Genomic DNA, 6,526 nt, shown 5'->3' with positions numbered 1-6,526 from the left:
ATGAAGCCCCGCCTAGAATCCCCAGTGAGGGGGCTGGAGGCGTGGTCATGGTGGAGCCCCGCCTAGAATCCCCAGTGATGGGTTGGGGGCGTGGTCAGGGGTGGAGCACCCTTAATATCTGGACCACCACGCTCTCCAAAGTCCCAGGCCTAGTGCAGCACCCCGCCCCCAGGCCTTTGAAGATTCTGTACAGTGTACAGCTCCTTTGACAGTGGAACATTTGCCCCCCACCGTTCCCACCACTGAGATTCTCCCCTGCGATTCTGTGCCAGGGTTCCCTGAAGCATCTCCTAGCTCAGTGGCTCTCAACCCTCCAGATGCTGAGACCCTTTAATACAGTTCCTCATGCTGTGGTGACCCCCAACCATAAAACTATCTCATTGCTACTTCATGACTGTAATCTTGCTACTCTTACGAATTGTAATTTCTCTGCTTTCCGGTAGTAGACCCACAGGTTGAGAACCTAGTACCTGCTGCTTTGGAACTGTCATCCAACTCCTCAGTCCTGGTTTCTGCCGGACTGGTTTGGTCCTTACTTATCATTTTTCCTTGCAGGTCGTTCTGTACCCGTAGCATGTGCCTCCCTAAACTGGCGGGACCAAGCCACAACCCCCACCCCCCAGGGCCTGGCTCAAAACTAAAGCGGGCGACGGGTTGAGACCAAGGAACACACCAGAAATCCTGGGCACACTACTGGGGAGTTTGAGAAAACACCGCGTCCCCCAACCCGTGCCCAGTCGCCAGATGGCCTGGGACCCCAGTACCTCCTTTCCCTGCGCCTTTGCCAAACCTCACCATCTCCCAGAATCAAGCCTGTTTGCTATTGGTGGTAGCCCAGGCTGGTCTCAGCCTCTCCTAGGGAGTCAGGATCGCAGGTGCGTGTCACTGGAATCCTTTAAGCCCCCACCCCCACACAACACCCTTCCTTCTAATGACCCTCAGCCTCGGTATTCTAATCCGGTACAAGCTCCCGTGGCTCCTTACTACCCAAGAACTGGGTCCCTCCTAGCTCCAAGCCGAGCGCGTGTAGGTCACACCTTGCACCCTCCATGCTCTAGGCTCCCAATGCCTAGTGACTTAATTTGAGTTCTGGCTCCGGGACTTTCTCTGGGGTTTCCAGGAATCCCCTCCCCCTACTGTCTTCAAAGATGAGCCCAAGGCCAACTTGGGACCCGAGGGGACGTCTAGGAGGAGGGAACCACTGTCCCGCGGCTAAGCGTCCTGGGAAGCCACAGACTCCGCGCCTCCGTGGGAGTTGCGATCTCTCAGGACTGAACCCCATCACACCGGGAAGTGGGGAGCACCGCGGAGTATCAAGTCTGCCTGGCCCCCAGGTCCCCCTCTTTGTAAAGTGGAGCTCAAAGGCTCGCAGTGACCCCCTGCCTTGGCGGCTCTCCAAAAGTAAAGAGGGGAAAAGCTGAGACTGGGAGCCCGGACCGGGACTGCTCGGTCCACCTTAAATCAGGCTGGCCGCCCCGCAGCCCGGGGACCGGCCTATCTCCGCCACGGTTGGCCGGACGCGCCAGCCAATGGGCTCCCGCAGCGCCCACATGGGTCTCTGACGTCATTCGGAGCACTGGCCAATGAGTGTCACGCTCCCGGCAGCCAATAGCAGGAGGCGGTGGGCTGGGCTGGGCCAATAGGAAAGCTCCCGTTGGACTGGGGCGCGCGGCTCCCACCAAGCTCCCCCCCACCCGCCCGGAGAGAGAGGGGGATTCGCATGGTGGTCCCTGAGAATCGTGAATCCCCCTTTAAAAATAAAAAAAAGCCCCTTTAGCCAGCCTTGGTGGCGGATTCCTGCTATCCCAGCACTCGAGAAGCTGAGGCAGGAGGATGGTTGCGAGGTGAACACCTACGTGGGTTACTGTCTCAAAACATTCTATATTAAAAAAATAAGTCCCGCGACTCAGTGGTTACCTTGCCAGGCTCGGCAGACAACGCGCCATCAGGCCTATTTTAGACACAGGTAAACTGAGGCAAAGACTACCGAGAGCACCTTGGACACCTAGGGAATGGCTGACGTTCGTTTGTTTGTTTTTTAATCCCAGCTCGCGTCCCAGGGTTGTTTCGTCTAAATCACGGGTGGTGGTGGAATGGGCTTATTTTACAGGGAGACGGGAGGTTGGACGCGCTGGGCGTGCCTCAGTTTATCAGAACCGAGATTGCCAGGAGAAAGGTGAGGAAGCGTTCTGGGCTGGGAAAAACTACGTATCCCAGCAGCGCCCGCGCGCCTCACCGCGCTCGGGCTGTCAATCAAAGTAACGTGGGTCCGCGCAGCCCGCGCCTCCGCCCGCCGCTCCCGCCTGCCAGCTCCCGCTCCCTCCCCGCCGGCTCCCGGCCCGGCGCGGTATAATTACAGCCCATTGATCCGACCCGGGCCGGGAAAGCGGCTCCCTCAGGGAGGCCAAAGCCTTTGGCTCCCGACAGCGCCAACCTCCCCCTCCCCGCGCCCCCAGCTGAGCCACTGGGCCACCAGCCAGGCCGACCCCCTCCTGCTGGCCCAGGGCTCGGGGGTGACCTCTGAGCCCCGGTTCCCGGCCAGGCTTGACAGGATAAAAAGAAAAACCACGCACACGCGCGCGCGGGGGCATACACACACACACACACACACACACACACAATCATTTTCTCCCTAAGAACATGGGGGAGTCACCCCCTCCCCCAAACGTAGTACCTGGTGTTGCCAGAGAGATGCCCCCTGAGGTAGCCTGGGCTGGGCTAATGACAGGACTCTGCAGAGGGCAGAAGCCCCGGGAAGGCTGAGTCTGGGGTCACAAAGCTGCTTAGAATATTCCCAAGGCTTCCTAGATGTGGATGTTTTATACTGGGGTTCTGCAGAGAGCATAGGAGTTGCCTTATTAGCAATCTCCCTAATTAAACGCTGGTCAAATTAAAATGAGGAGTTCTGACCTCTGACCTTGCCTGTGGGCCTCCTTGCTTCTGGCTGTCGCACCTGGGGTAGAAAAGGGAGGGTGGGGTGCAGCTGGATGTCCCAGGAGGCACAGGGGTCGACTGAGGTTGGAAGAAACCCCATCTTGTTGAGCCGCTAGCAGACAGAGGTTTGTGAACACGAACCCTGCGTCAAGTGGACCCCACTCCAGGCCTCCTCCCTAACCTGGAGATTCCAAAAATGACTTACAGTGAGATTAGAAAATGCCTAACTGCAGGGCAGTGGTGGTGCACGCCTTTAACCCCAGCACTCAGAAGGCAGAGGCAGGAGGATCTCTGAGTTTGAGGCCAGCCTGGGCTACAGAGAGAAACCCTGGCTTGAAAAACCAAGCAACAAACAAAAGAAAACAGTGCTTAACCAATATGACCATGCTCCACCTGCCACAATAAAGTACCATTTGCTGCCACCTATACCTCACAGAGAGACTGTGACTTCATCTCCCCAACACCTGTGATCACCCATTTCCACGTGAATCCCAGCTAAACATTCCCCCGAAGCTCCAGAACCTTCCATAGCTTCCCATTGTCTCCAGAAATTCTCCAAGCTGCTCAGCTCTGTGTGGCAGGAGGCTGTAATTATCCATAGGGACCTCAGGGCCCTTGCACCTGCTACAGGATAGGACTTTGTCAGCGATGGTCTGGGGGCGTGGTCGGGGTGGAGATCAGGCCTAAGGTGACATGCCTGGGTCCCCCCCCACACTCTGCAGCCACACAGCTGCTGTTCCCCAGGTGGTCACCTCTTGGTCAGGGCTCCCCCGGCCACTGTGAAATCCACCATGCTTTCTTACCTTCTTCCTGCTCGCACCCCCACTTTGTGGGTTCCCTGTGGCAGGTGTAAGTGTCTAATAAATACCCAAGTCAGCCATGAAAAGAACATGGCTACAGGGTAGGGATTGGTTTAGTTGGTTTTGAGGGTTTTCGGACTTTCTGGGGGGTCTCCTTTCTGGTGCTGGGGATGAACCCCGGGCCTGGCCCATGCTGGGCAGGAAGTCACCCCTATTGCACCTACTGGGCCTTGGCCTTCCTTCATCCTCCTGGATTGCAGGGCCATCAGACTTGAGGGTCACTGGGCCCAGAAAAGACTAGAGACCCTGTCTGGGGCCAAACAGCAAAGTTTGCATGATCCTGAGTTGGGGGCCACCGCGGTGGTATCGAAGACAGGCCTCTTGCCGCCTCTTCCCCTGCTCCCTAACACTGGGCAGAGCAGAGGGGGAGCACCACCCAGCAGGCCCTGCAGCCATGGAAGGGGAGCTGGGAGGAGGAGGTGAGGAGGAGGAAGAGAAATGAAGCTACGAGGGGTAGAAGGAGGGGAGGGAAGAAGGGGAGGAGAGGAGGAGGGGAGGGGAGGTGGGGTGGCTGCTGCGGGGAGGCGGTCAAGGTTGTCTGGGGCTTGGCTGGCAGCCAGCTGCTGGGCCCAGGGGTCCAGGCAGTAGAGCAACCAACAGCAGAGGAGGGGAGGGGAGGGAAGGGGAGGGGAAGGGAAGGGAGGGGATGCGTGGGAAGAGGAGGAATCCAGCAGGAACAGCAAAGGATAAAGAGCTTCACAGCCTATGGGAACAGAGAAGGGGGGTGCAGATCAGAGCCAGAGCTGCGGGAGGACCCCAAGAGTCAGCAACAACATGAGGCCCTCTCTCTAGAGCCCAGCCTCAGTTCCCTCCTTATCCTGGTCCCTCTGTTTTCGCCCCCACCCAGCTGATCTTATGACCCGACTACCTGAGATTCGGAACCCTATCCTCACGCACTGAGCATCTGCAGGAGACACTCTGGACCCTGGAGACACAGCGGTGCCAAGGTGACCAAATGCTGTCACCCAGTGAGTCCTGCTGAGGGTCAGACACAGCAGGAGGACATTGGAGGAGGGGTGACCGCTCCCTGTCCACCACTTAGTCTGGCTGTCCCCACTCTCAGTTCCCCTTTTCCATGTCACTACTGCTGACCTCATTTTTCTCCTCATACACCAAACAGCTCTTTAAAAGATGGGTTTCTGTCAGGAGGTGGTGGCGCACACCTTCAATCCCAGCACTCAGGAGGCAGAGGCAGGCGGATCGCTGTGAGTTTGAGGCCAGCCTGGTCTACAAAGCGAGTTCCAGGACAGCCAGAACTATATAGAGAAACTCTGTCTAAAAAAAAAAAAAAGGAAGGAAGGAAGGAAGGAAGGAAGAAAGGAAAGAAAGAAAGAAAGAAAGAAAGAAAGAAAGAAAGAAAGAAAGAAAGAAAGATGGATTTCCATGCACACACTTAACTGTCCTGATCCAGTTGCTTGCAGTCTCTGGCCTTTCTCCTGTGATACACAGGAAGCCTTGATGTTTTTTAATGTTCTGCTGGTTTGGGGGTGCTGCCCTGGCCTCCCCCTGTGATGCCTTGGTCTCCTCTGTGCTGCCCTGGCCTCCTGACCCAGAGGGAACCTAGTGTCTTTCTGTAGCCTGGTATGATTTCCTGCACTTCAGTGGGCCTCAGTTTCCCTGTTGGTACAACAGGAATTTCACCATCTTCACCCCAGGATGAATTTTAAGGTACAGCCTTCCAGGTCAGGGGGAGGGGACAGTCACTGCCTGGAGTCTACTCCTTGTTGGCGACAGGGTGGGGTCCCACTGGACCTGGGCCCTCAGCCTCCACAATCCCAAGAGTCCCCTAGCCAGAGACTGACCCCAGAACAGAGTGGATGTGAACACAGTGACACAGAGTGGCAGAAGGTCTCCTGTGGGACTCTACGGACCCAGCCGAATCCCCAGGGAAGCACCTGGAGAGGTCACTAGTCCTCACTGGGCATGAGGAGCTGGACATCTTACCCTCTCCCCATCCCATCCCACCCAACCTTTCCCTGTCCATCCCCCTCCCTGTCCCCCCTTCATTGGGCCACCAGACCATCAGCAGATGAATTACCCAAGGTCAGACTAGCTCAGTGCTCTCCCTGGGGTCTCTCCATCCCAGCCCAGCTGCTGCAGGAGTCCCCCCACCCCCGCAGGAACCCTGGAGGCAAAGAGACAGTTATCACCCGGGGCCCCTCAGATTGATCTTCCCAGGAGCAGACTCCGGCTGAAGAACCCAAGTGGGCACAGCACCCCAAGATCCAGAGTGAACCCCAGGCCTTATGGTCCACCACAAAACACAAAGGTGGTCAGGGGCTGGTGGCACAGAGGCAGGAGGATCTCTGTGAGGAGTTCCAGGCCAGCCTGGGCTATGGAGACCATGCCTCATAAAACAAACAACAAGCTAGTCCAACAAAAACAGGGGCCACTGATATGGCTCCACGGGTAAAGGCGATTGCAGCGAAGCCTGACATCCTGAGTTCGATTCCCAGGCCCACATGGTGAACAGACTTCTGCACAGTGTCTGAGCAGACAAACACCTAACAAACCAGTAATGATAAAAAAATAAAAACAAGTAGAGATTCATGCCAGGGCCTTCCCACAGACAGCCTAGCAGGGCCCAGTGACTCACCTGTGAACTGTGCTGTGGGACCCCACGTCAGTGGCTCACCACTGCTTGCCCACCAAGGGATTTTCCTTCCCCGGACGGGGGTGTCCAGAGGAAAGGGGTCCCCACCCCACAAGACAGAGCCATGGACACAGCGGCC

The sequence above is a fragment of the Chionomys nivalis genome, chromosome 6 (assembly GCF_950005125.1).
Source record: "Chionomys nivalis chromosome 6, mChiNiv1.1, whole genome shotgun sequence".
Classification (NCBI taxonomy): domain Eukaryota; kingdom Metazoa; phylum Chordata; class Mammalia; order Rodentia; family Cricetidae; genus Chionomys; species Chionomys nivalis.
The sequence above is the reverse complement of the archived record's forward strand: the minus strand, read 5'-3'. Positions refer to the sequence as shown.